At 41.3% G+C, this 19,568-nt stretch overlaps 1 protein-coding gene across 1 annotated transcript in view; it reads right to left on the bottom strand.

The window, feature by feature from the left end:
- JPH3 (junctophilin 3) overlaps positions 1–19,568 on the bottom strand; it is a 551,692-nt gene that overhangs the window by 132,949 nt on the left and 399,175 nt on the right. The window lies entirely within an intron of this gene.

Here is a 19,568-nt window from a genome sequence, read left to right as displayed (position 1 = left end):
CCTATGCCAACCGCCGAACAGATGGATAACTAACACAGGACCATGCAGCCACTGAGCTGGGCCCAGGATTACAGAAATACTGCATATCTCAATGTGAGGTAATCAGGCTGAGAGGACAGAAATGGCTGCTGTCCCCATGGGTCACTTGACAGTACAGTGATTCATAGATCTTTCCCGTGTGTGGGATGTGGGTACCTGGAATGAGGAAGGGGTGCTTGGGAGAGGAATTAAATTGGGTTCTGGCTAGGGGATGGAGCAGCCAGTTTGGTCTCAGTCAGCTCTGAAGCAATTGAGGGGGGTGGCTACAAGTGACTTTTTTGGCAGAGTGGGGCTGGGTGGTATTGAGCTGAAAGAGGGGAATGTCATGGCACTAATGGTGGGAACTGATTAGACGTTGGCATGGTTTTGAAAATGGGGAGAGCGAATAGGCAGGATTGAAGAAGGTGGGTACAAGTCTCTGCCTGTGAGGATAACCCCTTAGACATTAATTGTGTATTGTGTAATGTAGAAGAAAGGGGGTGCTAAGTCACTGTTTTGCTATGCAGTTTCAGTGTAATTTGTAGGGGGTTTCACAGACCTGCACTGTGTTGTCCCTGAAGTTTCATTTGAGGGAGATCGCTGCTCTGCTCTGTATTTTTCATCTAGCAGAACTGTTGCCTTTTTGTTCATCACCTGTTCCTCAAGTTCCTTGGACTCGGTGGTTCCCTCTCTTACGTTATGCTTTCTCTCAGGATCCAGCCATTTAGAAAGGGTGATCTGATTTCCAAAGCTGAGAAAAGCCACAAACGACCATTACCAAAATGGCTGCAATGAGAGGATTTACCAACACTGAAGGAGCCACACTGGCACATCTCACATACCTCTACAAATACAATACAAAAGCAGATACTGCAAGGTCTGGCGGTCCCAAGAAAATAACTGAGTTATAAAGGGGGAAGTCAGCCATTTTCGATTCCAAGCAGTAGAGGAAGTGTAACACTTTAATATTGTCTCAAAAATGTAGTAAAAGAATATTGTGGTGAAAAAAGTACAGAATGTTATAGGTAAGAATATCGTGTTTTAATGTTGTTTTTGTAAATAAAGTTAATTTTATGAATTCTTATAATATTTATTTTGTTATATTTTGCAACTGTTTATAATTTTGAGTGTGTTGTATAAGGCCATTGTAGTTGTAGTCTGGTGGGCCCAAGACAATAACTGGGTCATAAAGGGGTAAGTCTCCGGTTCCAGGCTCTAGAGGAAGTATAATACACTAATATTGTCTCAAAAATGTAGTCAAAATATATTGTGGTGAAAAAAATACAGAACATTGCAGGTAACAACAGCAAGTGTTTTAATGCTATTTTTATAAATATAGTTGCATATAATATTTTGTTATATTTTGCAATGGTTTAGGATTTTGTGTGTGTTTACTACTATGCCATTGTAGTTGTTGCTATTTTTGGCAGTTGTTTGTTGTTTTATTGGTTTGGTAATAGATTTAAAGTGTTTCTTAAGAATTTTATTTTTAATTATTGGTGGGATGTTGGGTTTTGAGGGAGTAGGGCAAAAAGATATTTAAATGTATATTGTATTTGCTATAAAATTTGGGAAATATAATTGGTTAAGGAAATTAATCATTATGTCGATTATGTGACACATTATTTAGCTTTATTAGTAACATTGTTAAGCATTGTGATTTTTTTCAGGCTACTATGTTATTAGTCATGTAAACATGTTATTGAATTGCTAATTTAGTGTTATAACTTATTTTATAATTGGATAATTATGATATTCATTATGTAGATAGTTTTACTGATTAAAATAATTAATTTACATTATCTTTTTTAAACGTTATTTTTTTAAAGATTTACTATTTTTTAGTTGTGATTTATTTGATTTATTTATTATCATTTCACATTTTTTGTCAGTCGTCAGGACTGTAAGGTAGAAAGCAATTTTATTATAAAATGTTTCGTGTTTTAATTGGTAAATAATATTTACATTGATAATCTTTTTTAATAAATAACCTTTGTTTTAATAAGTAACTTTAAAAAAAAATTTGAAGGAATTTTTGGTTGTTTATAAAAATGTAATTATTAAGGATTTTTTTGTTTTGTTATACTTTTTAATGTTGTGATGTTCTGAATATATTTTATAAAAATGTGTTTATTTTTTCAATACTTCCTCTACTTTTGTTTAGGTTGGAGTAGGAATAATATACCTAGCCAACACTTCATTTTCTACTGCTTAGGTTGAAATGGGAATAGTAAATCTGACCCCTCTAAAATCTAACTTTTTCCCTTCCGTTGCTTAGGTTTGAGTGGGAATAGTAAATATGACCTCACCAAAGTCCAAAGCTTTCCCTTTTGTTTTTTAGGTTGGAGTAGGAATAGTAAATCTGACCCCTCCAAACTCCCAACACTTTCGCTTTTGTATTTAAATTGTATATTATGTGTTGTTTTTTAATAAATTGTAAATTGATTACTAAGGGCCTCATTACAGGTTTGGCAGTCCGGCCGTTATACTGCCAAACCCGTGGGAGTGAGGCTGCCATTATACCGGCGGCCTCACCCCCATCATATTATGATGGTTTCACCTGACTGACCGGTGGAAACATCGCATAATGACGTCTGTAGAGAGGAGAGTGTGCATTCCGGGGTGCTGACAGGGGGGCCCCTACACTGTCATGCCATCAGCATGGGAGTGCAGGGGCCTCCCTGTGGCTCCCAGGACAGGCTTTTGGCCAGCCTTTCCATGACAGTGAAACCACCACGGAAAGGCTGACAGAAGGTGCCATGGGCACCACCTTGGCTGACCACCACCCCGACTGCCGCCACCCCATCGGGATCCGTGACCCTAGCGATGGTAGCAGTCCGACTGCCAGGGTTGTAATCTAGCGGTTGGACCGCCGGGAGAACAGCGGTCCGACCTCCCTGGCGAGTTTGGCAGTCATAAAACCGTCAAACTCGTAATGAGGCCCTACATGTATTTAATCATGCAATTTGTAAAATGTATTTTATATTTATAATTGATTTTATTTTTACTAGCCTCCTTTAATTAATATTTTAATGTCATTATTGTTTTATTTATAAATCATTTTTGTATTTTTCAGCATGTAGTTTCCATAGTGTGTGTGTGTTTGTGTTGGTAGGTATTAAAGTTGTTTTTAGAATTTGGAATGGTACATGTAATCATTTCTAAATCCAACACTTCACATGTTTTCACTTATGTTTAAGTGGGAATAGTAAATGTAACCTCACCAAAGTCCAAAACTTTCCCCTCTTGTTACTTAAATATGAGTGGGAATAATAAATCTAGCCTCGCTTAAGTCTAACACTTTCCCTGATTTTGCTTGTGATGGAGGGAGAAGAGAACAGTAAATTTAATCCTTCACCCCGACCCCCAAAAGTCTTACACTCTACCGATTGTTGATTAGATGGGAGTGGGAATAATAGCTTACGTGGGAACAGGAACAGTAAATGTTAACTCTATAAAGTGTGAGATGTTTCTGAATTGAAGTGAGAATACTAAATCTATCCCCCTCAAAGTCCAACATTTTTCCTACCTTTGATTAAACTGGATTAGTTGATCTGATTTCTTTCAGGTTCAGCACTTTACTAGTGCTGTTTATTTTTGATTGTTAATTTTTAACAATTTGCATTTTTGTTTCACATTTATATTATTAAAAAATATGTAATTTTTATTTAAATGTTACTTGTTATTAATTTTATGCTTTTAAATAATTGTGATTTATCTTATTAATGTTTGTTAATTTTAAATTTTAAGTTATTGTTAATGCATTTTTTTTTATAAATATAAATAGATTAATATATTATTTAGCTCACGGTATAAATTAAAGCTTTTTAATTTTTAAATTAGGTTATATACATGTTTTGGTTATGTATATGTTAATTAGGTTTTAATTTTAAATTGCTTATATATTTATTCCAATGTATTTTAATAACTATAGTTTTTATAATGAACATATACATATATATATATTTACATTAATTATTTATTTATTTTTAATTATATTATTTTCTAGTTTAATATTTTATACATTACCTATAATGCTATCTATATTAAAGTTTCGAAATACTTACTTTTTTTGACAATATTCTGTTCCACAATCTTTTGACACAATATTTTGGTAGTTTACATACAAAGGATGCAAACTCACACTCACTATTTTTGTTGACAATAATTTTGACATGATATTCTGGTGTCACGTTATTATTGTTCAAGATAATCTGTTATATAACAATTCTGACTGTATGAATACTTGTGCTTATAATAACAATAAAGTACAGTATTGAAAAAAACTATTAATAGGATTTTAAACAAGGGAAACAACCAAATGGTGTTTGTGTAAACACGATCTCACTACGCATTGATTTGCAAGAAAAAAGAGCATATTTAAGAGCTTGGACATTTTTTATACTGTCAAAGTTTTTCAATTTTTGTCATCTGAAAGATTCCTGGTTTACCCATGCACCTTTGCCGGTGATTCTATGCATTGCAATATAGTTTTCACACTTATTGAACCCAGTCAACATGGGAACAGTATGTAGGTGTTTACTCTGCATGCTTACATCTCACGGAGTTTTCTATGCATATGGGAAAAATACAGGCAGATATTTGTTTCTGCAAATTGACCTTTTGGGACATTTTTGTCCAAAAAGTCAAAATGTTATGTAAATAAGGGAAAGGCATAAAACTCTACAACTTCATGAAATTGCAAAGTTTCCCACAGAAATTTGAGTACGATGCAAGCAAAGAAAACTTCACCATTTACACACCACTGGAGATACAGTACACATGAAATAATTAAAGATCTAGCTGATGATGCCTAATCGCATACATGGTAAATTTTTATACCACAGCTCCTCCTGTTAGACATTATTGTTTTATTTATCTGGTCACCTATTTTACTACGAAATTAACATGACTAAAACATTCAAATTTCAGCTTCCTCACCTGAAAGAATTGTGTGATTCTGTACAGAAAGCATACTGTGCCTCAGTTCCCATTTCAGACTATAAGATTTATTTATTTAGGAGTTTTGTATAGAACAATATGCAACCGTATGCTTGTCATGTCAGAATATACTTCCTTTAGATAAAAATACTTTCCTTTTAATTATAACATTATAACGCACATGGGCCTTACCTCAGTCTGGTAATTAAAAAGAGTTACAACTATACAATTTAGTGGTGCTCAGTTTAACAAACTCTAAAGGATGAAAGGCTTGGTAGGCCTTTCTGGGCTTCCAACTCGAGACCTGCAGAACAACACACATCCAGCGGCGAAGTCATTAACTCATTGGACATCCTGCTGGACAGCATTATTCAGCAAGGTGGAAAAGGTGGGAAGTGTAATGCTAAGATAAGGCCGAGACCCTTAGTTGAAGTTTATGGTGAGAGCGTAGTAGCGCTATTGTGCTCGTTACCGCTATAATTCAGTCTGAAAATGCACATTTTTCGTTATTTCTAAACTGCTTGTAGAACTTTTGCAACCTTGTAGAGCCATCCAAGATCTTCAAGAGCATGGCACCTCCAATTTTTCCTTCTTTAACCTTCTCGGTCTGATCAGGATGGCAGGGCCAGACATTGAGCTCCACAGAGAGGAACAAGGGATTGCAATATTGTTCTGTTAGCTGAGATACTGGTCATCCTCTGGGGGGTACAAGAGATTGTCAGATTGTTCTGTTAGCTGCAGCATTACTCACAATACGCCTTGGAGATTGAGGACTGGGCCTTGAATTGTATTCTTTGTTTGCTGGGAGCCAGTGTTGAGCTTCCAAAGCCAATGCTCTTGAGCATCTCGCAACTGGGTATGAAGTGCTATACAAATGTAATTACAATTCAACACAGTAAATAAGGTTATTTGTTTAGATTGTTTCACGTTCTGGCCTGTTTTTCTTGTCTTGTACTCTTAGGACTTGGTGTCTGGCAACAGACCAGCCTTGATGATATCCGGGATCTTATGAGTTCTGTACAATAGCTGGATTTCAGTTCTGACAACATCTTCGTGTTGGCCTTTTAGTTGATGGTTCATGCTCTTGACTGCCTTGACAGCGAAGTTCAAATCTCGGGTGAAGAGAATGCCTAAGTGCATTTGGGAATCCTAATATGATGCCTAAAATATGGAAATGTACATTAACAATGTTCGTGCGGTCTATCCAATAGTTGTAGTGTTCTGAAGGGCATTATTGATTTATTAATGCATTCCTTTTGACAACAGAGTCATCGATCAGCTTGGGATCATATTTTGCACAGCAATTTAAGTGTTGTGAAACTAGTGTTGCAACCTAATGTGCACGTAATGGACATGGCTGGTGCATTTTCTGTGAAGGCTGGTGACAAAAAACTTAAAATCAGCAAAAGCTAGCATTTTCCCCCTCTTTAAATATAATCTCAAGACATCCGACAAAGGTATTCTAGAGCAGCCATGACTATTACTAAATGAATATTAAAGCAAACAGAAAGAGGCTCGTGATGTTTAAGCAACAGTTGGGCAGTTTTTAGAGAAATTCTAAGAACAAGCGCCTGACCTTGCTAGAACCTAAAGTATGACCACATGGCTGGCATTTTGTTAAAAAGAGGGGTGAAGACTTAGGTGTTAGACTGGGTCTCGTTGATGTTTAGCACGCGTCCCTGTTATACGTGCTCTTCGGTTTCACGAGCCATAGGAATCTAGGATCCACTATTCCTTAAAGGAAAACTGTAAGAAATGAAAGTGCCCCGCAGTGAACATTTGTTCTGGGTGAAGTGTCCAGGGAGGGGGTGGGCCTCGGGCGGCGGCTCCCGGGGAGAGACTCAGTGGCGCTCGGCGCCCCCCGCAGGTCCAGGATGACAGCTCCCACTGCCAGGCGGCGTCTCCCTGACAGCCTCGGCTGTCTGCTGCGCTCAGCGGCACTCAAAACACACCAATCGAGCATTGTCTCACCCCCGCATGAAATCGTCGACACAAAACCACCGGGACTTAGTAAGAAAATAAAAAAAAGTAAAAAAAAAAGTGGAATAGACAGAAAAAAAATGGACAAGAAAAGCCAGAAGCCAAAATTTGAATTGAAGGCGGCCGGAGATAATTACAAAGGCTCAGGCGGCAGGCAGAGCTCATTGATCAAGAGATGGGGCTCTGGCACGGCGGACAGGTCTTGAAATTGCTTCCTCGCTTCCTTCTTCCCCATAGCTTTATTATTGGGATTACCTGGCGCCCACGCAGCAGTTGCTGTGACGGACAGGCGGGCGGTGGCGGGCACGGGCCGGGCGCGGGAAGGCCCCTCGCGCGCAGTGAGGGTGAGGGAGCCGGCGGTCTCTGAGGGAGCAGCCACACGACGCCCCGGGGGCGGGCGAAGGAAGATACAAGGCCGGGCAGACAGACGCTATCAATCTCCATTCTCCGGGGGTGGCAGCCAGGCGGCGCGTGCCTCTGTGAACTCGGAATATTACTCTCAAGCACTAAGGGTGTGAAGGGAGCATTTTCACGCACAGGTTAGCAGGGATGTGGACCCATGATCCCCTGCGGGGAGAAGGCAGATGCTCACGCATTTCTACATCACACACCTGTGTAGGTCTAGGGAGGCCAATAATGCAATGTCTCTTGAGATAATTAATAAGACATTGTGATAATGCCTTAAAGCAATGTCTCCTTAAATTATCTCAATGGACTAACAAATCCACAGTCTACGTACATTTATTTTGTCAGATATCTTTACTACGAAAAAAGGGTGAACAAAAGAGCAAATTAATAGTGGCCTACAGCAGCATTGCATCGATTTTGCAAAACATAGTTTCTCAATACTTGGTAGTATGTCTCAGACTACCCACTGACTAAACACCAACAAAATAATTAAATACCATCAAATTATGGATCACCATCCCACATCTGCAATAAGTGCACCCAGATAGCTGCCCTGTGATGCTATAACCAAGGTGGTTGTCCCTATGCAAATGCAAAATAACAATAAACGAAGATATTTTTGGAAGTTGCTCCACTGTTCATCTCAAAAGGTGTTGCTTGGTATGATCTCTCCAATACAGTTAAGTGAAAACAACATTCTTGAAGGACTACTCACAGCTTGGGTTTAGCAAGCCTTCAGGCCCAAAATAGATTAATGAAAAGTGAGTTCGGTTGTTTGGCCTATTGACCAAGCCTCTATACACACGAGAAAATAGTCTGGTCCAAAATCCACGGTTTACTAAAAATGATGTAAAATCCGAGCTCAATATTTTGTTAATGTTAAGTTGCAAATAATTTATTATTTGATTTTGAAGTTCATCAATATTGGGGGATGTTTTATAAGGCTATAGCTCTTTCATGTTAAGGAGTTCCAAATTAAAATACCCCTTTATTACTTTGTAAATTATATTATTCAATAAAAATATGCCACAGCCTTCCTAAACATGAAGGTCATGGGTGAAGTTTGTGTAGCACTGCACGTCTCTGTAAGGCAGTGGTCCCATGATGTTTGGCTTGATGTTCTTAGACCCTTCCTACTTCCATATACAGGTCTCCACGGGGCTTGTGCAGACACAAACAGGACTAAAAGACCACGGACAAGTATCTGACTCTTAAGCCCCCGCCTGGGCTTAACACCGGAAGGCTATGCTGCAGCTGACACTTTCGGCCCTAGCACACTAGTCTTAAGCCAGCAAGAGTCCATCACTTGCGTCAAGCACCGGAAGTTTTAGACAAGTCACTAGGTTAAAGTCTGTTAGATGAGGTGACAGAAAGTTTAAACCAATGACCTTCCAGGCAGTCAGCAAGTTAAATTGATTGCTTAAACATCAGAACCAAATTTGTGGTTAAATGTTCAACACTTCTCAAACAGGCCCGCCCACACTATGAATTACACTTCTTGACAACATTCTTTCACTACCATGTACCCCTGTGCCACAAACTTCATACCCCAAAGAGGAATAGAAGACCTTCCACAAGTGACTGGTGACTGGTAAATATTGTAAATGATTTGTTCAGAAACGTTGTAGGATTTAGTATGTGAGCATGTTTGTTCATGCAAATGTGTATGTGTGTGTGTGTGTACAGGTTGTATTTGTGCAGATCTGATTGTGTGTGCTTGTGTAAATGTGTGTATGCGTGTATCTGTGATGCTGCAAAAATAGACATGTCAAACTACGTGTACTCAAATGTGTTTTCAAGTGTTTGGTGGGGAAGGTGGTTGTTTTTAAGTGTTTGTGTGTATGTTTGTGTTGGTACATGCATACTTTTGTGTGTGGGGTGGGTATGTAATACTGGCATACTTGAGTGTGTGCATGCATATGAACTTTGTGTACATCAATCATTTTAGTATGATAAGCTAAATTAATTTTAAGTGCATGTCGGTTCTGTTTCGTGGAATACATATTTATCTTTAACAGATGTTCAGTAAATAATTCGGAATCTGATAATTTGCTGATGTTATCGTCCATAAAATGTTTTGCAGCATTTACAGTGATTGTTACCAATAAGAGTGTGTCGAGTTTAGGCCTACACTTAAGTGGATTGCGTGGAATACACGTATCCCAATAATCATGTTTTGCCAAAGACAGACTCCGTACTCTGAGCCAAAACCCTGTAAGATAGTGCCAGATTCGTAAGCTTAGAAAACATGACTACGGACGGCAACAGATGTGTCCACCCATTGTGTACCAACTGCATGTACATATCCTAGATTAGTGCGGCACAACAGGGGCAAGAATGCGCAGACAGTGCAAATTACAAGGGTGCTGGTGCCCCCTTGCGGGCAGCAGCATTGCAGATGGCTCGATTACGAGCCAGTGACAATGCTGCTGTCACTTTCCCCCTGGCCTGTCCGGCAGAAACCTTTGTTTGTGCTCGTCAGCCCAGCGGGAAAATCTTAATGGGGCAGGTGGGGAGGTAGCCAGCATGGGGGCAACCACCCCATCAGCAGTTTGGTGGACAGGTGATCCCATCCTCCAAACTCATAATGTGGCACCCACTGTTGGGCTTACCAAGAATTCACAGAAATTTGCAGCCTGCCATTGGTTGGATTTATTCTGACTCTCATTTGCTTTCTTCTTATCCAATGATTTTACTTGTCCTAGCTTGTCCATCCTGTGTTTGTTCCTCCCCTGGAGCATATCCTCTTTACCACCTTTTTGATTGGTAGGCTTCTATCCTTCTACTGCGCATGTTTAGGGATAATTTTTTTCTCGTTTGTAAAGCATTCCATGAAAGTGCATTTGTTTTCCTGCTCTCTTCTTTTCTCCCCGTGTGCTCCCACGAATGCTAACACCTGATCTGTGTTCTTCTCTTGTGTACTTGTGGCCTGCCCTTCACACTGCATCTTGTTCTCATCCTCATGTCCTGTTCCCCATGTCACTGTCACTTCTGTTTACCTCTCCCTCTTCTGTGTGCATCTCTCCCCCCACCGCTCAGAGATCTTCCCTCCATCCCACCTTCTGTGTTCCTCTCTCCAGGTGTGCTTCTACCCTGGCCTGTGGGTTCCTTTCCACCTCACATAATGCTTTTCCCTTCTTCACCCCCCACCCACTCTTCCATTCGTTTTTCTATTACGGGCCTCCCATGATCTTTTTTTCTATTTACCAATCCAAGAGGCAGCCGCCATCTTGGATATATACAAATAAAAGCCAACAGTGCTCAAGTCACTCAGATGGCACATGAATATGTCATCATGCATGCACATGCCAGTGTAATGATGCAGCAGACAAACCATGTTGCGTCCTTACACCATTTATTTTTTACTTGGCGTTACACAGCATCGGAAAAAAATCCTTGGGTTGTGGAGCATGAGCAAAAGGCATTAGCAAAGAAGACAACTGGTGACAAATGCGAAACCTATTGGCTTTGCCAATGTTTGTTTTGTTTCTATATGTGACCTTGAGGAAGCTTTCTCACTGTGAGAAGGGTTTGCCAGATTTTTAAAGTGTTTTTTTCTATGTATGAAAGGATGTGTGCATGTCTGTGCCTTTTGTGTTATGTTTTAGTGTGCATGTTTCTGATGTTCATCTGTGGTGGTGGATGTACATTAGGAGTAGTTTATCTGTGTGCTTTGTCGGGAAGAACTGTATGTTTGTACATGACGCTAGTTCTTTATTTGAGTTTTTAACTATGTTTGTGTTTGCATGTTTTTTGCGAGTATGCTTGTATGTGGCTGTCCTCTGTTTTGTGGTTGTGGGCAGGGTTCTCTTTAAAGGGATATTTGGGTTTTGTGTGTGTTGTGTGGTTTCTGTGAGAGGATTTGTATGTTTATGTTTGTGACCGGCGTGTGTGCCTGTGGAGAGGTTCCCTGTGTAAAAAGGATGTCTTTCGGTTGCTTTGATGTGGTTTCTCGCTTTGAAATGTGGAGGAGTTTGCTTAGGGAATTGCTACCATGTATATGATTGTTGCATTCACTGTGTGAGAAAAGGTTCAGCCTTTCCAAGGTTCCCAGGTCCATGCGTGACCGGCTGCTCCAGTCCAGGTTTTATCTTTTGGTTCAACGACTTGTAGTCTTGTTTATGCCACTATAAAATCAGCATTCAAAGAAAAAACTTGGAATGCAGCAGCTCATCACACAAGGATCTGGGATAATTGGCAGATATGGTGGTTTTGGCATGTGTCTGTAATGCAGCGGGTACAGAAGATTGTTAAGCTTCCCGATCTGCCTAATTAATTTTAAGTTTATCTCTGCTACTTTCGTCTGATCCAGGGATTTTGTGCCTCGGGATGTTATTATTTCTGCATTGTTTTTAGGTATGGCTTAAAGAACGCCATTCTAGGCACTTAAATAAGGCACCCAGGTGCCCTATGTGGAATTGTTGGCTTGTTACTTGGTTTAGCCAGCCAAGTGAACATTGCAGCTCATGTTTTTATTAGTGGGCTCTTGGAAAGAACGCCTGTCTTCACAGACATCATTTGAATCAGGAAGTACTTTGTCAGATGGTAATAAGAATGTTGCATCTCTTGCACATATCATATGCACGATTAATTGCACGGATAAATTTACCAGATTACACAGTGCTCCTGTCAAGGGCGTTCATTTAACAATTTGCTGCATTCTGAGGGTTGTAGCCCTGGTTTATTTAGTTACTCCTACTGCATTAACAGACATGAAGTCAACGAGCTGTTAAAACATACGTCAGCGAACCAGTGCTTTCTTGGTGGCATGGATTTATTGGGTAAATACTAGCTGTGAAAAATGAAAGGAGCATAGTGGATGAAAAATGAAACCGGATGAAATTTACAGTTAAAAAGCAGAAATTAGTTTAAAACATTTATAAAAACTTTCACATTTTCAAAATCTGGAACACAAAATGTATATCTTTAAAAAATCCATTCATCAAGGTGGACAGCTGACAATTGTTAACAGTGGCACCTTCAGCCAGTTCTGACTTTATACCCAACACAGATATGCATTCTGGGACTTGTAGTTTTATTTTTCATAATATGAATATAGACTTAAAAATCTTAGCATTCAAAGTGCTCCGGTCCAAAAACCCAGGACTAGTCAAATGTGTGACATATTATGGGGCCTATTGCAAGTAGGTTAGAACAGGTCAATGTGATGTGTGTTCATGTGTGTGTGAGTGCATATGTGATATCTGTGAGTATGGATATTTACCCACATAAAACCTCCTGACATCTCAACACATCACTCATTTGCATTCGAGCAAAAAGCTAAGAATGACCTTCACAGTCTTTTAGAATGTCAGGCATGAGAAGCTCACTTGGTCCTAACAACTTCTATTTGGATTCTGATACTCAGAACCCTGCATTTATGAGTGACCAACACTAGAATGCAAAGAAACCAGGGTTGGGTGAGTTGCTCATGGACAACATGGGACAACCGGAGAACTCAGTGACATAAGCCAGTATCACCTAATGCACACTTCGTCCTCATGATGGTAAATCATGACGTACCCCCAGTTCACCCCCATGCGCCTTCTATTGTGCATTACTATAAGCCACCTTATTGTGCTCAGCCCTGTGTCCTTGAACAATACCTCACCTACTGCTTGTATGTGGTGCATCACTCACTACTCTTCTGGCATGTTACCCTTTACACCTCTGAGGAGCATCTCCAGTGCTACGCTACTGCACATCGCTCTGTGCTTAATACCTTTGCTTCCTTCACTTTTCTAAACCTTTTTTATGTTGTATTTTGTACGTAAGTTACTATCATTGTGCCTTGCTCAGACATTGCACAGGATCACTAGAATATCTTGCATGCTCAAGATTTTTATCTTGAAGTTCAGCAGAAGTAAGCAATCTAACTGTGTCTGTTGCTTCCTTGATGTACAGTGTTGTTTTGTCCCCTTGTGCCCTCCATACTGTAGTGGGAGAAGAACACCACCTTTAGTCCCCTGCTCACCTCATATGTCCCAGCCGATTTTGAGGGTTAAGTGTGGCTGTTTGTCTGGGTGCATTATAAGTGTGCGCATCTGTGGGTATGGGAGCCTGCTTCTTGTACTTTGTGAAAATAAGCTAGTAGAACTGTGTTGATCTATGTTCAAGCATGCAGGTTCTCTTAGCTGGCAATTCCATACAGATAAAAGATCGGCCTTTGGGCCCTCTTAATAGTGGATACCAAAGTACAAGAAAATGCCTAAAAAAAATAGCCATTTAGGTCTTGCCTGCGTCAACGTGTGTGCTCTTCATTGAGAGATATTGTGTTGTACAAAAGGCTTGGAGCTTGCCCTTTGCTCACCATTTGTGGGATTCATTGTCACTCCTATTTGCTGCCTTCCGCTTGAGCAGTGCAAGCAGTCTTCATTTCATCTTCTTACAGCAGGAGCACGGACCAAGTACTGATTGCTTTAAATGGATTTAGGACCTTCCACTGCTGGGGCCATAATTGAGGTATTATTTTTTATTTACTTGTTTCTTCTCCTCTCAACCCCTGTCCGTGTTCCTTCTACCCCTCTCACCCTGACGGTGTTGCTTCTCCATCTCCCAACCCATGTGTTGCTACTTCCCCTCCTACCCCGTGTGTTGCTTCTATCCCTCCTACCCTCCATGTTTAATATTTCCCATTCATGTTTCTTTTTTTCTCCTCAAACCCGCCCCTCATACGCGTGGTTCTTATTCCCCTTCCACCCCAACCAACAGAAGGAAAAAAACAGCGCTATGACGTGGCCAGCGATGGCCACTTCATAGCACTTTACTTTTTTTAGTGTCCCTTTAACTCCTACCCGCCCTCCTGTTCTCAACCCCCACCCACCTCCTCTTCGCCACCCCAACCCAGTTGGCAAAGCCAATAGCACACCCACCGGCGAGACCGTGCTTGTAAGTAGGGGATGGGGACATCTCTAAGAGTATTATACTATTATGTCTGGAGCAACTGACTTTCCTGGATGCTCCATGTGTCTGTATATTGTGTGCCAGTGGGTACATGTGCTGTCAAACCTACTTGGTTTGTCAATTCCGTATTTTATTGAAAGAATCCTTTGCAGAGCCTCATTTTCAATAAATTACATGGCGTGTGCTCTTCTCCCAAAAGATTCTGCTTCGTAGAGCTTTCCAATCTTCACAGCTTCTTGAAGACAGCTATTTAAGCTTGAATAGGGAAAACACCATAAAGTAACTGACTTCTGAAGGCAGATCCAGCAGTTCTGCCCTTTGTAGCACTGACAACCCATCAGGTGTCCATGGAGTTTTCAAAGAGGACTGCAAACTCCCAACAGGCATTTGCAATCAGTTCCTGCAAATTATATGCAACTAAACTCACCCTCGATTCTCTGTACACACTTCACACTGAAACTGTTGGCACATAATCCCTAAAGTGTCTACAACAACAGCACACATCTAACAGTGTCTGCAGCTCCCAGCGCGGTCCTAGCACTACACTGAGAAACAAAGACAGTCTGGTACAACTGTCATACCAGCCCTATATTGTTTTTGTAAATAAGCATAGAAAACAAGCTTGCCCCTCTCCGGCCTGTTCGGGGTGCTCTGTTCCCCCACATAACCTGCTAAATTAATGTGTCAACTGCACAATTAAAAGGCCACAGTATTTACAGACAGGCCTGAAGGGAAACCAATGAAATGTTGCAAACTTTAGGGTATGCTACACTAACTAGGAGCAAGACTTTTCTTAAGGAGAAACTCATGCATGTAGCTGATAAGAATAAATAAATCATGAGCCATGGAAGATGCAGTGCATTTCTACTACTGTGTCTCATTTAGTGAAGGTCCATACAAAATCTTCTGCCATGATAGAATACAACTAGTTGTACATTCCCCTCTAGGACATAACGCCCATCACTGAAATTTGTCCTTTAAACAATGTAGCACTAGAGATGCTTTCCTGGAAATGCTGCTGCTCACATCTCCCCGAACACTGCTAAACATCCCACCACAGAGACGTGTGATGAGTGATGCTCAAAGGGTTACTGTTGTTCATTGTTACAGGGGACAGCTCACTGTGCCAATATCTCGCTCAGAATGCCAGGGCTTCTGTCCACTATGGTGGGACTGCTGAGGGTTACTAACTACAAGTTCTGAACTCCCACACGAGTGGTATGCACTAGAACACAGGTGCTCCCTTGATGCCATTATTCACAATGGCCCCAGAAGGAATGGCAGTTTTTATAATTCCCATGTATGTGTCTTTTAGCACCGTTATGCTAAAATCCATATTATTCTATAAACATAACCGTTGTCCTGCCAGAAAGCACGTGAACCCGTATGTAAAGTGCCACTGTCTTTTGACAATTCTGACTGCCATGGTACACACAGCAGCACTGTAATGGCACCATCCACATTTCACTGATGTGTGCGTACTGCACTGCAGGTTTGCACATTGTCTGGGTTGTATGGAACCACTACCATAGTAGAAAACAAGCTTCCTCAATAGGTAAAGCTCTATTTCAATACAAGCTCCATTGCCAGTATGTTGCCAACTTGAGCGTTCACCACCAATTCTCTTCTAGTTATAAATAAATCCAAGATTTGTAAAGCGTGAGAGTCTCAAGGCACTGAACTGTACTCACAGGAAGATTAAGTGATTTGCCCAGAATCACATGATGTTGAGCCGATGCCGAATCCTGAACCTGGTTTCCCTAGCTTTGAAGTCAGCAGCTCTAGCCGTTATGCCACATATTCTCTCCCTCCTACTGAGAGGGGCTTACCTACCATGGATATTGGGAGCACCGTTGCATGCACTCGAAGTTGCAGGAACTGTTGTCCCTAGAGGATGGTACATTTGCTCTCATGCACTCTTGGTGTAATCATTGCCTTCCCATGTGACCAACTCTTGAATCCAAGCAGTGATGCAAATTTTATCTGGCTGAGATTGGCACCTATGAAAACTCAGATGTAGAATGTTTCTTGACAACTGTATCACAGGAATGTGAAACATTGGGCCAGGAGTGCGGAATCCTTACCAGATATTTAAGATGACCACAGACTACAACAGCAACTCCCTTTCAGATGAAGTGTAATACATTTACCGGATTAGTATTTCTTATTGGTTTACTAAACATCAAGCATGGACATAGCCTTCCAGGACCTACATTAAACATTAAGGGCCTCATTACGAGTGTGGCAGTCCGAGGACCACCACACTCAGGGTGACGGTCGGACCGCCACACTCCAGGCGGTCCGACTGCCAAATACAACCATGGCCCGCAGACCCGCCAGGGGATCGCCGGGAACATCATTCTGAACAGGCTGACGGCAGTCTGAGTTGTACTCAGCCACAGTGGCTCTGAACTCAGCACTACCGTGCTGATTACACCTCCGCAAACTTTTCCATGGCGATTACCCTACCATGGAAAGGCTGGTGGAAAGCCAGTGCTGAGGGCCACAAGGGGGGGGCAGCACTGCCCATACCCATGGCATTGGCAGTGCAGGGCCCACCCTGCCCAGCACCATCAAAATGCTGATGTTGCTGGTGTGCTACGGTATTGACTTCAGCTCCCTTAAGGATCAATACCTAAGCACTGTTCCCGCTGGTCAGCTTGGCAGGAATGGCATAATACAATATGCCCTTGCCATGGCTCGTCTGACCGCCAAACTCATAATGAGGCCCTGAGGCTCTAGCCATTATTACTTTGGGGATAAACATGAATATAAAAATTGAACAGAAAATGGAGATGTACAAACGTCTAGCACAGATGTCCGTTTCTCTCTCAACCAAAGAATGGAACCAACAACAAGCTTTGATAACATCTCCTTAGTCACAAATGCAATAAGAAATGTAACAAAAGGAGCATAATCTTAAAATTGCATACACATATAACTCTCTGTGATTCCTAATGCATTAGCAATATCCTCGCATAATAGCTAACAATTTGCACAATATAATAAATGTGCGTTTAAGGAGTGGAATACTACCCAAGCAATTCAAAAAGGCTTATGTCTCACCACTCTATACAGACTTTGCATCTGGCAGACGCAGGAAACTGCAGGCCGATATGTAATCTGTGCTACCATTCCAAATTACAAAGCAAATTGTCTAAAACCAACTCTAGGAAAATTCCAAAACGAACATCCTAGAACTGGGTTAAACCGACTTTAAGCCTAGAAGCAGTGAAGAAACATTAGTAGAGGCAATCTTGACATTAGTATGAAAGTGGATTATGAGAGTGTTGTTGCCCTTCTCTTTATACTCCGCTTCTCTTTCTGCACCTGTTGGTGTCCATTTGTCATGGCTGAAGGCTCCATTTCCCCTGCAATATTAAAGGCAATAAGTATTGCAGGAAATACTTGTCTACAACTGCTTCCAGATGATCCACACTCCCAGTAGTGTAGGCATCTGATGGTATACCTACAGTTGTAAAGTGCAGCAAATTCTACGGTGAAACACTTTTAGCATTGTTTACAACAACAGCACCACAAGAGCATGCACAGTTGACACACACTTCCTGAAAGTGAAAGCTAACAGCACACCCCAACAATGTGTCAAGCTGACAGCATCCCGCAGCACGGTTTATAAATGGTGAGATGTTGCTTGGAGTGTAAACATCAGGGATTTGATAGCTCTCTTTGCAAAGGTCAGACCACTCATGGCAGTGAACATCGCCTTCCAATGCTGACGGTTAACTGAATGCTGCAGAAGTGTTTGTTTACATGCAGTGAGCACATTCACAGGTTTACAGTTTCCAATATCCCAGTTGCATGCCTGAGCTTCTGATCCAGTCCATGTTTTTCATTACATACAGTGATTTATAGTCCTGCTGATCCTTTTATAAAGTCAGTCCCAGCATGCAAAGAAGAAACTCTGGACTGGATGAGCTACGCATGTATGGACTTGGGTAATGTAAGAGCTCTGTGTCCCACACATCATTGGTTACTTACAGTGCTTAATTTGTAAATAAAAAGGTGCCGGTGCCAAAGGCCTTCTCTTAAACACGCGGCTCCTGCAATTAAATGTGTGAACATGGAATACTGAGGTGGCGTAATCCTGAAGCCATCCCGGGCCTCTTCATTCCATATAAAGCCATTCCCTGCCCCTTCTGCTCACTCTTGCAGCTTTCTGCTTTCTCCCTTTGTGACGCTTTTTCGTTTTTCCCTTCATCCGTCTTTCCCATATGTGTCTTCTGCTCGCAGAAAATGCTTGAGGCCAAAGAATAAGCCCCGGCCCTCAAAAATAAGTGCCGGTGCTCAGCACCGGAAACAACAAGCACAAATTAAGCACTGGTTACTCAATGACCACATCTTCCTTTGCAGCGTCCAGTGTTCTACCAGAAGTATTTATTAGATTAAACACAGCCCCAGCTTTGTTTGCAGCTCGTGTATTCCCACAGAATCTTTTTACAGCAGTGAATACCCCTTTCCCACCCTTTGTTTGCTCCTGACTGCATGCTCCTAGCAGCAATTACTGCAGCGACAATACCACATCCTAGCAGTGTTCACAGAGAAAGGAAGCACATCAGTGTTTACAACTGACAGCCCCCAGAACGAGTCTACAGCTAATAGCCTTTGGAGGGTTACCAGGAGTGCAGACAAGTGCTCACACAATCACAGGTGTTTGCGGCTCATTGCGCACCTGAGGCGCTGTTTACATATGACAGCTTTCCCTCTCTCTGTTTACCTTCTGATGAAGCTCAATCTGCACTGGTTACAGCTGATTGACTGCAGCTCGGAACACTGAGCTCCCGGCAACAGCAGTCATACGTAAAACCAGCCACGACACTGAAAGCAACAACGTCTGACGAGTTTGCCATCAATGTGGCCACTGTTACTGCATGTGGTGTTTCCCCTGACAGAGGTTGTGCGTACCAAATACTGAAGTTAGAATATCGATGGTGCTAAATATCGAGGCCTAGATTTTCTATACCTAGCTCCTCATATATGCAGTGCACATATATTCAAGGTAAATATATGCGCAGTTAGGAATAGTAAATCCATACTTCTCTATATGCACTTACCTTTCGATATTTTGTCCCTCGATATTCGCTTCTTGATATTGTTCTACCACAATACTCTTCATGTTGATATTCAGTAGAACAATTCAGCAGAACAATCATGACAGAGAAATGCAGTTACTATTATAATGACCCCCAGTAAAGCCTGGTGCACTGGGCTGTGTTCCAGGAGGTCTCACTGCACCTTTAAACAGTTTGCTGCTTGTTAAGCTGCAATTAATTGCACAACTGCTCCAATGATGTGTAACT

Source organism: Pleurodeles waltl, chromosome 12, assembly GCF_031143425.1.
Source record: "Pleurodeles waltl isolate 20211129_DDA chromosome 12, aPleWal1.hap1.20221129, whole genome shotgun sequence".
Taxonomy (NCBI): domain Eukaryota; kingdom Metazoa; phylum Chordata; class Amphibia; order Caudata; family Salamandridae; genus Pleurodeles; species Pleurodeles waltl.
This window is presented reverse-complemented; position numbering and strand designations above follow the sequence as displayed.